The 17,723-nt window shown below is 38.8% G+C and overlaps 1 pseudogene; it reads left to right on the top strand.

The window, feature by feature from the left end:
• The first annotated feature begins 520 nt into the window (after window positions 1-520).
• On the top strand, window positions 521-16,011 carry LOC114703721 (annotated as a pseudogene).
• Window positions 16,012-17,723: the final 1,712 nt, after the last annotated feature.

The following is a 17,723-nucleotide window of genomic DNA, read 5'->3' as shown; positions in this document are numbered from 1 at the left end:
AAAAAGAAGTGACAAATGACTGATATAAAGAATATAGTCTATATGGTGAATTTTAGGGTGAAGTGCTCAGAGAATTAGAGGAAAGTGCAGTATTCTAATAAAAAGAATTCTTTAAAGTATTTGAACTTTCAGAATTGGATAGGTTTTGGAGTCATCACCTCTGTTCCTTCAACTCACAGTGTCAAAAGTCACTCAAAGGGATGAAATGGGAGTACAGTCTATATCCTCTGCCTTCTTAGTGTGAAATGGTAATTATAACTAAAACTTACTTATACTTTATATGTCTCGGGAACGATTAAAAACACTTTACCTACATTAATACATTTAATTATCACAACAACACTCGGAGGTAAGTGCTGTTCTTGGCAATTCTTTTCAAAAAATACTTTATTCTTTGTTTATAACTATTATGTGTATGCATGTATATCTATGTTTGGACATGCATGGGTGACTTTGGAGGCCGGAGATATCAAATCTCCCTGGAGCTGCTGGAGTTACAGGCAGTTCTGAACCCCCCAACATGGCTTGTGAGAATCAGACTCAGGACCTCTGTGAGAGCTTACTGGCTGAGCCAGCTCTCCAGGCACTGCTGCAGTTCTACTCAGGAGGAAACCAAAGCAAAGAGAAGGTTAAGCTTCATGCCCTCATCACACAGTCAGGTAGTGATAGAATATAGATTCTAACATAGGTAATCAGAAGTCCACCAAGAATATAACAATTAACTGAAATATTTTTGATAGTTATATTTGATAGATTTGTTTAATGCAGATGAGGTGCTCTTTCCATAGACTGTTTACTGAATCATATATGCTTCATTTGGGACATTAGAAATGTTTTATTAGATAAGATCGCATTTGCAAAGGCATTGCAAATTATTTGCTGGTATGATGTTGTGGAATAATCTTTTTGTACACTGTGAAGATGTGTCTTTGCAAAGGCATCTTCTGATTGGTTTAACAAAGAGCTGAATGGCCAATAGCTAGGCAAGTGAGGGTTGGTGGGACTTCCGGGCAGAGAGAGAGGAAGGGGAGATGAATCTAGGCACAGGGGAGATGTCAGAGGACATGGAGAGGAAGTAGGAAGTGCAAGATGGAAGAGAGTTAAAGCCATGATGCAAAATGTAGGTTAATATAAATGGATTAATTTAAGTTATAAGAGCTAGTGGGACAAGCCTAAGCTATAGACCAAGCTTTCACAATTAATGACAAGTCTCCATGTCATTATTTGGGAGCTGGCAGGAAAGTCCGACCACAGTATGTAGAAATCACCCACAGTATCTACCAATGGAGTTGGCGTTTGTGGTGATTTGAATGTGACACCCTCTGTAAGTCTTGAGCACTTGAGTGTTGGTTGGGAAGGATTAGGAGGGGTAGCCTTGCTGGAAGAAGTGTGTTACTGGGGGCAAGCTTTAGGTTTCAAAACCCTTCCAGCATCTCCAGGGAGCGCCCAGCTGTTGTGCAGCATCACTGTTGTCACGCCCTCTGCCCACTGCTGTGCTCCCAACCATGACAGTGACGGACTCCTGTCCCTCGGGAACTGTCAGCCCCAAATAGAGCCTTTCTTCTGTAAGTTACCTTGGTCACGATGTTTTATCACAGCAATAGCTCTGGGATAAGTGTTCAAAATACTTTTGAAATTTGTTTGTAAAACCTGACTTCTGGGGATGGAGCTCAGGTTTTGTGACAAGCACTTTGTGGACTGAGCCACCTCCCCAGTCCAAGAGTTTATTGTTTAGAAAAAATAATTTTACATCATGGCTGTTGGAAAAGAAATACCCTCAATGGGCCAGAGGCTTTTGAAAGTCGCCTGAAATGGAGCTGACAGAGGTGTTGAATTTACAGAAATACTCAGTGAGCAAAGCGAAAGGAGAAGAATGCTGCCAGTTGTGAGAAGGGCTTTTGGATGATCTTCTATGGAGCAAGAGACTAAGAAGGGGAGGCTGAGGTCACGGCTAGAGCAGCAGTGGACCTAGGGTAGATTTATGATTGGCACCAGTGTGGTTATCGCTGCCACTACTCTCATGTTTGGTGATTCACTAGAATGGCGCACAGGACTAAGAATATCCTTGCTATGCCCAAGATTTGTCACATGGAAATAATACAAGATGTAATCTGGAAGGCAAAGGAGTCTCGGCACAGTTTAGAGGAGATCAGATCTAAGCTCCCAAAGTCCTGACCCTTGGAACAGTGTAGAACTCACCATTCTAGAAATCAGCTTTGATGTGTACTGTGTGTTGTGTTGTGTTCTGGGCAGTGTAGCAAACAAAGGCTAAATGTCTGAGGTTTTATTGGAACTAGACACAAAATCATTTTCTGCTTAGCAGTTAGGAAAGTTCCAGCCTCCCAAAGGAAAATAAGTATTCAGCTCAAACCACACTGTAGAGTTCAGATGCCGTGGGCCAGTCTTATCATTTAAGGAAAGTTTTATAACATGGGAGGAAACTATTGACCAGCTAAGTTTCCGGATGCCAGCCAAAGGCTAACACTTCTAGAACAACTCCTAAGGGCAGCTGTCCTGCTTGTGGTGAATGCTTTACTGTGTACCCAGAGTCGCTCCCACCTCAACCTCTCACCAACTGGGTGGTATACAGAGCCGGGGGGCATCTTCAGCCACAGATTCAAGGATGACATGAGCTTTGTCTGAGATGTCAAAGAATAGTTTTGGTGGGAGAAGATGCTAGACTTGGAAAACTAATTACTGACACACCCCTTTCTTTGTGAACATTAAAGAGAGTCTCAGGACACAGGAGCAGTATATGTCTTTGGCTGAAGTATATACTTAATTATAGACAATATTTGACTGCTGTTTGGAAATAACATATTCTTCATATGTTGAACTAGTCAGGGTTCTCTAGAGGAATAGAACCCAAGGAATGAATATATATTTTGCTCTGCAAAAGGAAAAAATTACCATTGTGTTTAGTAAATGTTAACAAACAGAGGGTTTATTAGATTTTTTTTGCAGGAACAAGGTCTCCTTAGCCTAGGCTGACTTCATACACTAAGCTATATTATAAGATGTGATAAGTTTTAAACTTCAAAATTCAATTAAAAATAGATACAAGGCTATTAAATGTATTTACTAGTTTTTAAAAATTTAAAATAATTATATATTGAGAAAAAATTTGGGGGAAATAGTAAAGAGAGCTCTCCTGAGGACCTTCTCAGTTTTTTTCCCATGGCTGTGTTTTTCATAACTACAACCTGGTGTTGAAACAGAAAACTGGCATTGTCCCAGAGCTTGTATCTTTCTATTCCATTTATCATACATATAGATGTGTGTGACCATTACAGCCACAGAACATTTACAGAACCATTACAGAACCATCATGGCACAGGTCCCCTAATGCCAATCTTCAGTCACAGATTACCCAACACATGCCCCACTAACCCCACCTCTGGAAGAATAAATATTTTTCTGTCTTAACAATATCATCATTGATGGTGTTATGTAAACTACTATACAACATTTTAAGATTTCCTTTTACTCAGTAGAAAACCTTTGCAATTGTTCCATGTTTTTGCAGGTCCATTATTTTGAAACAGCATTCCATAGCATATACATATCATAGTTTGTTTAACTTTCCTCCTATTATGTAACATCTTAATTGTTTCCCGTTTAGGACTATGGCAAATAGTGTTGCTTTGAACATTTGTGTGTAGGTTGCAGAGTGTTTATGTGTTTACAGATTTTCATTTCTCTGCAATAAATGCCCAGGAATGTTGCTGTTGATTGCATGGTAAATGCATGAATTAGTTATTAAAAGAAAGTAGTAAACAGTTATCAGAATGGCTATACTAATTTGCATTTCCACAGGCAATAAATGAGGTTCCTGTTAACAAAATTGTGGTCTGATCACAAAACCAATGATGGGATTGTACTGCTCTCTCAAGAACAAATAAGTTTGCATTCTGCCTAGGATTTATGGTGGCAAAAGAGCTTTGGTATTTCTGGATGGCAATGTCATCACAGTCAAAGAGACTGTGCCACATTCTGGAGAAAGGCTCAGAAAAATGCTATACAGGACAAAAGCCCTGGAAGGCGCTAGTTTTCTACTCGGAACAGGTGTGGGGACACATGCAAATGTGTAATAATCCTAAAAGAAAGGGCAAACAAGGGCAAAAACTTTCAAGGGACATGCACATGTATAAGTTGTAAATATTATGCTTCTATAGACAGGAGACCAGCTATAACCTATAAGTCAGAATGGGTTCATTTTTTCTAAAGAACCAATTCAAAATTTTGCCAAACAAAAGGAGCTAGCATTACACCATAAAATAATATGATGTGCCTAGGTCATGTGTGAGAGATAATTACATAAGTCAATGTTCTCAGGGAGACAGAACCAAGAGGATAGACAGACAAATAGATGAGAGAGTATTTATTAGAGGAATTGGCTTATGTAACTAAGATTTTTTGAGGCCCTATAACTAGCCTCGGGAGACCTTGGATGTTACTAGATGGTTCAATCTAATTCCTGAAGGCTCAGAACCAGGGAAGCTGGTGGTGAAAGTGACAGTCTAAAACTGAATGTCGAAAGTAATTAATAATGAAAGTCCTGGAATGTAAATACAGGAGTTGTGATGTCTATAGGCAGGAGAAGAGTGCATCTTAGCTCTACAAGGAAAAGAAACAAATTCCTTTGTTTATTCTCTACAGATCCTCAACTGATTGGATAGCGCCCATCTTACCAGAGGGTGGACTTTACCCACTTCGTCAGACTCATGTGTCAGTCTTCTCTGAAAACATCCTTAAAGAACACCCCAGCAAAGCCCTTCAGTTTTCTAAGTATTTATTAATCTCATCAAGTTGACATCTAAAAGTAATAGTTGCAAAAAACCTTACATGTTTTCAGGTAATTAAGAATTGTTTTTTTTTTCTTGTGAACATGTCAACAAATTAAATTTTAAAAAAGACTGGATGAAAGGAAATGGAGGAATTAAGTACAATTAATAGGACTTTAAAAATGTGTGTTGAAAATATATAAAGGAGTAAAGAACAGTGAAAGTCTGTGGTTAACTTGCCTGAGATGAATTCCTGTAGGCTAAATCCTAGGGACTATTGAGTCTGGAGATCTGCAGAGTTCTCTAGAAATCAGCCAGGGCTGGAGGCTGCTTGAAGAATTCAAGCCCATAAGAATGCTGAGGAGGTAGTTCAAGCTGCATATCTAACATCTGCAACCTCAAGGCTTGGATCCAAATTTTTGATTCATGCCAGAGAGGAACTAGTGTTTTTGCAATCAAAACCCCATAGCATAAGGCTCAGCCTGAATTTTCTGAATCTTGTGTCTTCTAGAGACTTGGTTCTACACCACGGTATAATAAGCCGCAACCTGTACACCTACTCTTTTCTCAAGATAGTTAGTTCAGTTTATTATATTTGATGATGGCCATTTGGCATGCACTCAACAACTGGCACAAACCCCAGGTATCTGGGCCAGCATACCAGGTAGCACAGATCAAAGACCAATGTTGAAATGGGAAAACTCACAGATCAGGTATCTGGGCCAGCACACCAGGTAGCACAAATCAAAGACCAATGCTGAAGTGGGAAAATTCAAGCAGGGCAGTATGGTCAAATTCAAGTGTTGAGATAGATTAATTACTGATAGGTTGCAGTAACTACCCTTTAGAAGCCTCAAATTTCTTTTTTTTCCTTTTATTTTAATTTTACAATACCATTCAGTTCTACATATCAGCCACGGATTCCCTTGTTCTCCCCCCTCCTGCCTCCCTCCACTTCCCCCAGCCCACTCCCCATTCCCACCTCCTCCAGGGCAAAGCCTCCCCCGAGGACGGAGATCAACCTGGTAGACTCAGTCCAGGCAGGTCCAGTCCCCTCCTCCCAGACTGAGCCAAGTGTCCCTGCATAAGCCCCAGGTTTCAAACAGCCAACTCATGCAATGAGCACAGGACCCGGTACCACTGCCTAGATGCCTCCCAAACAGATCAAGCCAATCAACTGTCTCACCCATTCAGAGGGCCTGATCCAATTGGGGGCCCCTCAGCCTTTGGTTCATAGTTCATGTGTGTGGTGGTAATCTAATTGTACTGAAATATTATTTTGATTGTATGTTAATAAATAAAGTTGTCTGGGGGTCAGAGCTATTAGAGCCATAGCAAGAGTGTGGCGGTGGTGGCACACGCCTTTAATCCATAAGATCTCTGTGTGTTCAGGGTCAGAGCTATTAGAGCCATAGCAAGAGTGTGGCGGTGGTGGCACACGCCTTTAATCCATAAGATCTCTGTGTGTTCAGGGATACAGTCAGCATTGGAGACATATACCTTTAAGACCTAGGGGGCTGTACATTCAGACAGTGACGAGGCAGTCATGTGTTTGGGTTTACAACCAATGAGAAGGCAGAACGACATACTATAAAAAAACAAACCAACAGGAAGTAGCTCTCTTTTCGCGAAGCTGGGACAGCAGAAGGAAGGGTGAGATTTAGCTCTGAGCTCTGACCTCTCGACTTTCTCTTTTACATTGTTTCTGTGTTTCTTATTTAATAAGACGGTTGGTTACATCTACATCTGGCGCCCAACGTGACAAGAATCCATTAAAAACTGCTTGGCTTGGCGGCAGGTCCGCTTTCCCGCAAGGGCGGCAGGCGGCCCGCGGCGGCGGAGGTGGCACGCGGCGGCCGGCGGTGATCGGCTTCTTAGTCCGAGCCTGGGTCTAGTTCTGCTTCACCTCAGGCTGGACTATCGGTGAGCTGCTTGCTTAAATCCTGCTTGCTTAAAGCCGGTGCTACAAACAACTCAGAGTTGCCCTGCCGAACAGGGCCCTGCCTGTAAAGCCAACGCACGTGGTCGGAGCTTAAGGAAGCCAGACCCAAGCCTTGATTCGGCACAAGAGGGAACACGTGGCTGCATTTAAACTTTAGCCAGCTACGCTTTCTTGCTCTCTCTCTCTCTCTCTCTCTCTCTCTCTCTCTCTCTCTCTCTCTCTCTTTCTCTTTGGATTTACACCTGGGACACTAGGTGGCTGTTTTGAAAATCCCCTCGGATTTCTACTGTTCTACGCAGATTTGGTAAGTCATAATATATCAGATATTTTAAAGGAAACTATCTAAAAGAGAATTTTTTTCCACGTTTAAAAAAAAAATGGGTTTTATGTGTACATTGGAAGAAAATTGGTTTTTGTTCGAAATTTTAGGCAGTCTGGCAATGGAACAACTATATAATATTAGTATTGGTGGAATTATGCACCTTATCACTATAATAATCCACATTTTAATATTTAAAAAGATAGTCAATTTAAGTGCCAGGATAACAGCTTTAGAAGAACTTGCTAAACCTGTAAAAATTCAGACAGAAGAAATTAACAGTGAAGTTGTTTCAAGTCGGGATCATAAGGTTGCAGAAAGAAAGCCTGTTTTCACACAGTCACCCTTAATTTATCCTGTAACCGTACAGCAGATGCCTGATCAAATGGCTACACAAAATAATTGGGCTCCAATTGAAATGTTGGATTTAAAAAGGTTTAAGGAGGCAATAGTATCTTATGGCATGCATTCCCCATATGTAAAGCAAATGTTAAACTCTTGGTCAACATATAATAGGATAGTACCACAGGACTGGCGGGACCTCGCACAAGGTGTTCTGGAACCCAGCCAGAGACTTCAATTTCTGACTTGGTTTAAGGAGGAGGCTAAAAACATAGAAAAACAATGGAGGGATAAAGGAATACAAGTTTGCCAGGATCAGCTTATGGGCGAAGGCCAATATGCTTCAGCACAAACACAATGTTTATATGATGTCCAAACCCTAATTTTATGTCGAACGGCAGCCTTGAATGCATGGGACAAAGTTGAGGAACCAGGAAAAAAATCTGAGTCATTTACAAAGGTGAAGCAAGGCCCAAAAGAGTCTTTTACAGATTTTTTACAAAGACTGGCTTCAGCAGTAAAGAGAATGGTCTCGGATTCAGAAGCTAGTAAGGCAATAATTGAATCTTTGGCCTTTGAGAATGCGAATGCAGCATGCAAAACAATAATCAGGCCATTAAGGGCAAGATCTGCACCTATGGAAGATTGGATTAGAGAAACAATTAATGTTGAAGCTGATGAGCATGATGATACATGGGTAGGAGAAGTAATTTCAAAAGGTTTGAGGAGTGTTAGATGTTTTGGATGTGGAAAGCAAGGACATTTGAAAAGGGACTGTAGACAGGTCATTCCCAGAAACAATGTTTCTTCAAGGAACAATGGCAACAGAAGGCCCCTTCCTTCTGGAGTATGCAGAAGGTGTGGTAAGGGAAAACACTGGACCAACGAATGTAGATCAACAAAGGACAGACAGGGTAATCCTTTGCCTCAGTCTTCGGGAAACTCCCAGAGGGGCCTCGCGCAGGCCCCCAGTGCAAATCCAGTTCAAACCTTTCCTGCAGCCATAGAGGAAATGCCTGCTCTGGAGAGCGATTAAATAACCAAATGCCTATTGGAATAAATCATGCTGGTCAGGATGATGAAACAGAGAGAATAGAAAATTCAGGAGAAAACATAAAGAAAATTTTTTGGCAAACTTCTATTAATGAACAAAGACCAAAATTAACAATAAAAATAAATGGTGTTTTGTTGTCTGGTCTGGTAGACACAGGTGCGGACGTTACCATAATTGCACCAGAATTTTGGCATCCAACTTGGCCTCTTCAGGAGGTAAACGTTCAACTGTTAGGAATTGGGACATTATCTCAGGTGAAACAGAGTGCAAGATGGCTCGAATGTATAGGTCCAGAAGGACAGAGAGGAAAATTAAAACCATATGTGGCTAACATAACTATGAACCTGTGGGGTCGAGACTTGTTGCAACAATGGAATACTCAGATTAACATCCCTCCAATCTCAGAAACAAATCATAAACTAGCACATGTTACTGAGAGAAATATTAGAAGATATTGTTCTAATGAGTGGTCACCAGCCATCCATATTATACAAGAACAGGGCACAATAACTGATGATCTTCCAAAGACACCAACAGCTCTACCTTTAAAATGGTTAACAGACAAGCCTGTATGGGTCCAGCAATGGCCTTTAACAACAGAGAAACTCCAGGCTTTAGAAGAGCTGGTAGAAGAACAGTTAAATGCTCAGCATATTGAAGAATCAACCAGCCCTTGGAATTCTCCTGTATTTGTTATTAAAAAGAAATCTGGTAAATGGAGAATGGTAACAGACCTTAGAGCAATTAACAAAGTAATTCAGCCAATGGGCTCTCTACAATCTGGGATGCCTTTGCCTACTCTGTTACCAAAAGGATGGCCTCTCATAGTTATTGATTTAAAAGACTGTTTCTTTTCAATACCCTTACAAGAAAAAGACAAAGAAAGATTTGCTTTTACAGTGCCTACTTATAATAATTCTCAACCGGTTAAAAGATTTCAATGGAGGGTCCTCCCACAGGGAATGTTGAATAGCCCAACTCTGTGCCAATATTTTGTACAACAGCCATTGGAAGTGATACGTAAAAAATTTCCTAAATCTATAATTTATCATTATATGGATGATATTTTACTAGCTGACTCAAATGCAGATACTTTAGAAATAATATTTGAAGAAGTAAAGAAAATATTGCCTTGCTGGGGATTACAAATTGCTCCTGAAAAGATACAAAGAGGAGATTCTATTAATTATTTAGGATATAAAATAGAGCTACAAAAAATTAGACCCCAAAAGGTGCAAATTCGGAGAGATAGACTACAGACTCTTAATGACTTTCAAAGATTATTTGGAGACATTTCTCATCTACGAACTATTGTTGGGGTAAAAAATGATGAACTGACTAATTTGTTCAGAACCTTAGAAGGTGACAAGGACTTAAATAGTCCAAGAGAATTATCACCTGAAGCTGAGAAAGAATTGGCCTTGGTAGAAAAGAAAGTGCATGAAGGACACGTGGATCGTATTGATCCAAAGCTGGATTGCATTTTGGTTATCTTACCTTCTAGGCGTTCTCCTACTGGAATATTAATGCAGAGGGAAGATATTATATTGGAATGGATATTTTTACCAAATAAACCAAATAAAAAATTAAAAACTTATGTGGAAAAAATCTCTGACTTGATTTACAAAGGAAAATTGAGACTTCGTCAATTAGCAGGCATAGACCCAGCAGAAATTGTCGTACCATTAACTAAGGAGGACATTGAAAAATTATGGACAGAAAGTGAACCTTGGCAAAGAGCTTGCAGTAATTTTTTGGGAGAAATTAACAGCAAATATCCCAAAAGCAATAGAATTGATCTTATAAAGAGAGCTGAATGGATCTTGCCTCAAATTGTACGGCAAAAACCCATATCTGGAGTTCGTACATTTTATACAGATGCCAACAAAGAAGGAAAGGCTGGTTACAAATCAGAAAATTTAAGTAAAGTGGTTCAAAGTCCGTATAATTCAGTTCAAAAATCAGAATTGTATGCTATTCTGTTGGTATTAATGGATTTTTCAGAACCTCTCAACATAGTAACTGACTCTCAGTATGCTGAAAGAGTGGTGTTACATATTGAGACTGCAGAATTTATCCCCGATGCTTCAGAATTAACTTCACTATTTATTCAATTACAAGATACAATCAGGAAAAGGGATCATCCTTTATATATAACTCACATTCGATCCCATACTGGTCTGCCAGGCCCTCTAGCACAAGGCAATGATGAGATTGATAAATTATTGATAGGAAATGTGCTGGAAGCCTCAGAATTTCATAAAAAACATCACGTCAATAGTAAAGGTTTAAAAAAGGATTTTTCCATAACCTGGCAACAAGCCAAAGAAATAGTAAAGAAATGTCCTACTTGTTCCTTCTACAATCAAACGCCATTACCAGCAGGATGTAACCCAAAGGGTACTCAGAGAAATGAAATCTGGCAGATGGACGTGTTTCACTTTGCAGAATTTGGAAAACTGAAATATGTACACCACACCATTGATACTTTTTCAGGATTTCAATGGGCAACTGCTTTGAGTTCTGAAAAGGCTGATTCTGCAATCACTCATTTGCTAGAAGTTATGGCCATCATGGGTATACCTGCACAAATCAAAACTGACAATGCTCCATCATATGTCTCTGTTAAAATGAAACAGTTTTTTGCTTATTACAATATAAAGCATATTACAGGCATACCACATAATCCTATAGGTCAAGCAGTTATAGAAAGATCAAACAGAACTCTAAAGGATATGCTAAATAAACAGAAATGGGTAACAAAAACCCCAGAAATAGACTGCATAATGCTCTTCTAACTTTGAATTTTCTGAATGCCAATGAGAAAGGAACAACAGCTGCAGAGAGACATTGGATAATAGAGAAAACTATAGAATTAAATCAGCCTATATACTTTAAGGATGTGCTGACCTCAGAATGGAAACCAGGGTATGTATTACATTGGGGACGTGGTTTTGCTTTTGTTTCTACAGGAGAAGATAAGCTGTGGGTACCATCAAAATTGATAAAGGTTCGATTTGAACAAGAGAGACCTCTTAATTAGAGGAGGTGATAGTTCATCAACCAGCATGAACATCCAATTTAAACTAACTTGTATCAATAAAACTTGCCTTTTCATTTAATCAGATAATAACTTGCCAAAAAGGAACATCCCCAAAATTAGTCTTGGGGAAAGGTTTTTGTTTTTGTCTTTTAGGAAAATGAAGGTTAAGGAATCTGAAGAACACTGGACAAATGAGACAACTGAAGAAAAGGGACAAATCATCTATCCCAAGAAACAGAATGAAACGGTGTATGGGTATATATTATCTAAAAAATTTTATGTCTTCCTAAATGTTTGTTTCTGCTTTTCTCTAAAGATTTAACACTATTGGTTTTCTAATAGTCCAGTTCAATTAAAATTTAAAGCTGACTTTGGAGTTGGAGAATGGCTCTCTCCTTCTTTAAAATCAAGCATGTTGTTAAAAGGTAAATGCAAACTCCCTGTATCATGCCAGAATAAGAGCCATCTTCTGCTATGGTACAGGACAAAAGCAAAATTAATTAAGGGACTATTCTATTACTAATCTCAACTCTTTGATTCTATTCTGATTCTTTAAACTTTTCTCAAAGTATAAATTTTATATCAAAATTTACAAGATTAATATATATATACATTTTAAACTTGTTAAGATATGAATGGTCACATAGAGTACTAACTAATTCTAGAAAAAAGGCTAGCTGCATATATATGTTTTTGTGTTCGAGTCTCTTATCAGTTTTCTGCAGGAAATCATGGCCAGGCCTAACATCAACTGAAGTCTCCAGAAAGAAGATGGGGCCCCACAACAACAACAATTCCACGTGGACAATAATAATATCATTAAGCTGACAAACATCATCCATAGATCAGCTTTGAACTACAAGGTGCTCAGAGCAAATTTGAGATGACTAGCTGAGATGATCCAGTCTCAAAGACTACTTGAATAAGGACTTGAGATAAACCCTGAACTTTGGCATTATACACAGACTGGATAATGAAGGATATAGTTACCTCTCCTAGAATTTGACAATTAACCTAAAATTTTTCTTTCAGGATAAAGAAAACTTCGCCCATACCCAGCAGGAAGCAATTTTAAGAATACGACGCCCACATTCCCAAAGAGGTGGTGTGGGGCGGGTGGTTTTTTGGTCTTTTTAATGGGTTTTGGGTCTGGGATAATTTTCAGTATTTAGGGGGTTGGTTACAAGTTATTGTCAAGGGTTAGGAAAAAGGCTAAGCAAAGGAGATTAGATTTAAGGTTCTTGTTTAAAAAAAAAAAGAAAGAAAGAAAAAGAAAGAAAGAAAAGAAAAAGACAATTACTAATTTTAAATACTTTACATTGGATTGGATTGTTTTATATTGTATACAAATTTGAAATTGATATTGTTAGAAAATGCTATATGTATATTTCTAATTGTAATTATTCCATCCATTTAACAATGTAATGCAAATTTCTGATCCTTGAATGTTATTATTATCAACTATTAGGATATAAAGAAATGAAAGCTAGTAGTTAGACATTATCATAGAACTTGTAGTCATATTAGATATGTTTTAAAATTGAGCAGAGATGTTTTAGACAGGTCATCTTCAAACCCTTCAGAGATCTACAGAATATGGCATTTAAAATGTTTTAATAACTTAGAAAATTTTTCTTTTTTGAGACATGTCAGCTCCTGGCAGTACTAATCTACTTCAGAGAAAATATGGGCATTGAAGAAACTGCATATGGAGTCAACTTTCCTTGTGGCAAAAGTTAGCCACTGGACAACAAAGTATCCTCGAATCAACAGGACAAAATGGACAGACAGAACACGAAACAAGGGACTACTGATTCTTGCCAAAACAAGTGTGATTATGGCTTTATCAAAAGGCATCTTCTGAGGCCAGGACAATACGGCCCCATCCCTGAAATGGCCTTCGCATCCAGAAAAGGTACGGTGCCCTTTTCTTCAAAGCAGCTTAACAGGCAGAGGGCCGATGGATTCTGTTGTACAATGGAACAGCAGCTGAAAGCTCATGCCTCTCGAAAGTAGACTGGCATTTAATAGAGGGATGTGGAGAAGAAGGGGATGCCGAGATGAAGCCATATATACACAGCCAAGAAGAATGGAAAGCTGAATTAAAAAACTGTCAACAATTTCCAGAATTTAAAATCCTGAATCATGACAGGACACTAGTGGAATTCAGGTGTTTCTGGTACATGGACTGCTCTCACCCAATGTGAGGTTGAACTGTTGACCTTGTGTAGATCCTACTTCCAAATGAGTCTGTCAGATACACTGAGCCTATAGGCTGAAGATGATGCCCCAACACTGCGGAGAAACCTCAGGTGACTGCCCAGGCAGCTGGCTGTTTCTGTCAACTCACAAAATTTTTTGGAAGTTGCTTGCATGCACTTCCTGTTTTTATTTTTGTTAGCTAATATTATTCCCTTCTTGGGTCTCTGAGGGAGTTGAAGATTAGTTAGTTATGGTTGAAGATTAGTTAGTTATAGTTGAAAATTAATTAGGATAGAAAGTGCATTAGATACATCTTGGATTTACCAAAATAGGATAGATAATGGAATTATTTTCTCTGATTTGTCAAATACCTGTTTAGGTATTTATTACTTGTATATATTGTATATAGTTATTGTACTTTTGTATATAGTTTTTCTTTTGTTAGTTATAACCTTTTGCTTTTTTTCTTTTTATTAAAATAGAAAAGGGGAAATGTGGTGGTAATCTAATTGTACTGAAATATTATTTTGATTGTATGTTAATAAATAAAGTTGTCTGGGGGTCAGAGCTATTAGAGCCATAGCAAGAGTGTGGCGGTGGTGGCACACGCCTTTAATCCATAAGATCTCTGTGTGTTCAGGGTCAGAGCTATTAGAGCCATAGCAAGAGTGTGGCGGTGGTGGCACACGCCTTTAATCCCATAAGATCTCTGTGTGTTCAGGGATACAGTCAGCATTGGAGACATATACCTTTAAGACCTAGGGGGCTGTACATTCAGACAGTGACGAGGCAGTCATGTGTTTGGGTTTACAACCAATGAGAAGGCAGAACGACATACTATAAAAAAACAAACCAACAGGAAGTAGCTCTCTTTTCGCGAAGCTGGGACAGCAGAAGGAAGGGTGAGATTTAGCTCTGAGCTCTGACCTCTCGACTTTCTCTTTTACATTGTTTCTGTGTTTCTTATTTAATAAGACGGTTGGTTACATCTACACATGTGTTTCCATTCGTTTGGCTATTTGTCTCTGTGTAGAAGCCTCAAATTTCTTAAGTAGTAAACTAGCTGAGAATCTCAAGACCTGGTGATGTATAGATTGTCAGTCTTTCATGCTATCACTAAGGCCTTAGAAGTAAAGTAGAAGCAAAACTACTTAGTAAAACATCAAGGAATTCTAGATAATGTGAAGCCAAATAAATAGACCACTTCTTTAATTTACTGTCCCTATCCAGGAACTGCATGTTGTCATGGAACCTTGGTATTTAGTGTTCTGTCAAACCTATATAGTACGAGAATGAGAACATTCAGAGGATACCTTTTAGCTATGCAATGAGTACTGAAGATTCCAGATTATTTAATTACTGTATGTGACTGTTGGACTTTTGATCATCTTTAGAGCTGGCTAGAGGCTGGCTTCTATTATGTAGAACCTGAAGACAGGGCAGCCTGTTTTACCTGCCATGGTGATCTCAGTAACTGGAAATGAAAAGTGATGTTATTTTGGAACACGGGAGACATTTTCCCAACTGTCAATTTCTGGAAAATTGTTTAGAAACACTGAGGTAGTATTTCGAATCTGGGTGTGCAGTCACATTCCACTTGAATGAGAATGTTCTGTTTTGGGCGTATAGTGTTCCAGTTCAGCCGGAGAAGCTGTGAGTGCTTGAGTTTATTCTCTGGATTGCCCTGATGATGTCAAAGGCTTTTATTATGACGGTGGCTTGGCCTTTTGGGAATCTGGACATGACCCATGGGTAGACCATGTCAAATAATTTCCGAGGTGTGAGTTCTTGATATGCATGGAAGGGCAAGAGTTTGTTGATAGGATTCAATCTGGATATCCTCTTCTTCCTGAATAACTGTTGTCAAATTCAAACGCTCCAGGAGAAGAAAATGCTGACCCTACAATTGTGTATTTGGACCTGGCAAAAGTTCTTCGGAAGATGCAGTCATGTGGAACACACCCATGGTTAGAGCTGCTTGGGAAATGGTAATATGGATAAGTCAGTGTCAAACCCTGACTACTGGAGAGAGCTACAGAATAATATTGTGTCAGCTCTCTAGTGCTGAAGAGGAAAGAAAAAAGGACAGACAGACGGAAGGATGGCATAAAGTGACTTGTCATTAATCAGAGGAGTAGAATGGCCCCCTTTCAACAATTGGTGTGTGTCCTTTCATTTTTGTGCAGTCTTCTAAAGGTCAGTGTGATTACTAAACAGGAATATGACATTATAAAATGGAAAACACAAGTACCTTTGCAAACAAGAGAACTGATTGACACCATTTTAGTTAAAGGAAATGTTGCAGCCAACATCTTCAAAAACTGAAGGAAACTGACAACGTTAAGTGAAAAGTTACTGTGGAAAAGAATATGATGTAGTATCGCTGTCGGGTGACCAGCCCGCAGCAGTACAGGGAAATAAACAGAGTAGGTGTGTATAGCTTTTTTGTCTGAGGGGCTTAGGGGAAAAGACACTCACACATTCTCTTTATAGTTTCCTTCAGACCTTTTCTTTATTCCTCTTTTGCATTCTCTATTCTTTATTTTCCTGAAGATTTCCTTCTCTCATTCTTGATGCTTTCCTTCTAACCCTATCTTTATTCTTGATGTTTCCTTCTAGCTATCTTTATTCTTTCTTATTATCTCATTCTTGATGTTTTCTTTCTAATTCCTTCTCTCTCATATTTAGTGTTTTCTTTCTAACTCATTTTTAACTCTATCTTTATTCTTTCCCTTACAGCTCATTTACCCCAACAAAATCTTTCAGGCAATATAAAAATTACAAGGTGGTTACATTCTGTTTTTCAAGTGAATGATTACAATGGATACAAGTAAAAAACACCATGTTTTCCATATCCCTTACATGATTAAACATTTTACATATTACAGTTGAAAAACAAATTATCCCAAGAACCCACGTATATTCATACCTAAGCAACTTGTTATAGATTAACAGTGTGTAAGCAAGAAAGATATTCTTTTACTGTCAGGCTGTGTTTTGTGGTTACAAAGAAAGCATCAATCACTTTATTACTTATCTTGAAAGGTAATCTTATAAGGAATTTTAAAGGAATCATAAATCTAAACATGGGGTTGGAGGACATATGGTGGACATTTTCTGCACTTTCTACCATCACTCACACATGGGCCAGAAGAAGGCTTTGCCATATCTCTGAGCCTCACCATTTTCTCCATAGGTCTGAGGCTCTGGGGTCCGTGACATGGCTGTACCCACATCAACAGCATGTTCATTGAGGACTTCATTCACCCAGGGCTTTCTCTGCTCTCTACAAAGAACTGTTGGCGAGACAATGCTGTTTACTTCTAGGGTATCCAGATATCCTCTAGACAGACACTGAAACAACCTCCATAATTCAGAATATAATAAATGAACTGAATTAGTTAGACCCTATGGGTATTCCATGCACTATACAATATGCAGAATGTAGGGTGTGCTGGAAAGGGTCTCAGAGGAAGTCAACTTAACCACCTCATTGGCAGACTAGCTTTAGCTGCCTAATGCTACACATACTTTATCTCTATCTCTATAAGGATCTGTTCTTAGGGGTCATTTAATAGTCCAGTAAATTAGGGGCATGAATGTGTCTGGAGGGAAACAAACTGGTAGGATTCTGACTGTATTGGGTTTAACTGATCTTTTAAATTTTTACCACTCAAGGAGAAGTTTAAGAAATTAATTGAGACACTCATTTTTTTTTTCTGGTACAATGTTTCTAAATACCGTTTCATAATCATCTCATGTGTTTTTATTTATTCATATCAGATATTTTCTGATTTTTATTGTACTCTTTCTTTGGCCCATTGGTTTAAATGTCACAGGGGATAATCTAGTACCTTCCTCCAGGGTTGTTGTGAGACACAAAGGGCACTGTACTACTGTAGAAATGAAATTACTGTGGACAGTGCCTGGCATCACAATAATAATCCGTGTATCAGCTATTATTTTCATCACCAGATTGCCATTGTTTTTCTACATTCTGCTTAGAGAAGAAACCTGAAATTCCTCTTTCTCTGCCA

This window comes from Peromyscus leucopus, chromosome 4 (assembly GCF_004664715.2).
Source record: "Peromyscus leucopus breed LL Stock chromosome 4, UCI_PerLeu_2.1, whole genome shotgun sequence".
NCBI lineage: Eukaryota > Metazoa > Chordata > Mammalia > Rodentia > Cricetidae > Peromyscus > Peromyscus leucopus.
This window is presented reverse-complemented; position numbering and strand designations above follow the sequence as displayed.